This window comes from Lipotes vexillifer, unplaced genomic scaffold (assembly GCF_000442215.2).
Source record: "Lipotes vexillifer unplaced genomic scaffold, Lipotes_vexillifer_v1.1 scaffold1761, whole genome shotgun sequence".
NCBI lineage: Eukaryota > Metazoa > Chordata > Mammalia > Artiodactyla > Lipotidae > Lipotes > Lipotes vexillifer.
This window is the reverse complement of record NW_006777503.1, coordinates 437,542-438,094: the sequence shown is the minus strand read 5'-3', so window position 1 is coordinate 438,094 and position 553 is coordinate 437,542.

Sequence of the window (553 nt, the reverse complement as noted above, 5' to 3'; positions counted from 1 at the left end):
CCCCCCCCCGCCCCGCCCCGTCTGGTCTTTATTGTCTGTCTCGCCCTCCGGGGAAGGCATCTCGTCTGTTCTCTTCCCATTGTGCTCACAGCCCCAGGGAGCGCACCGCGCACGGTAGGCGCTTCAGGGGCCTGGGTGGGCGCTGGTGGGTGACTCCCTCGGCCCTGGCATGCCTGGCCGCCTCGCCTCTCTCTGACCTGGCCCTTCCCTTCCCGCGGTCCCTACCAGCCTGTCACCAAGCTCACCTGTGCTCCTGGCAGCGCCTAGCACGGTTCTTGCGAAGAGCAGAAGTTCACAGATCTGGGGGATGAGTGAAGTGTAACACAAAGGCCGGTGCAGCGTGCTTGGCGGCAGTGGGTGCCCCAGAGACAAGTAGCGGAGAACCACCCCCTGAGAAGTCTGACATCTCCCAGAAGGAGTCGTGGTGCTCTGTGCGGCCCCCGCAGGAAGGAGGCCCACACCCAGGGGCTTCTGCTCCGCAGCGTGGAGGGGTGGGGCTCCTCTTCCTGACGGGCAGATGCCGCAGGTACAACGGTGGAAACCTCCGGCATTC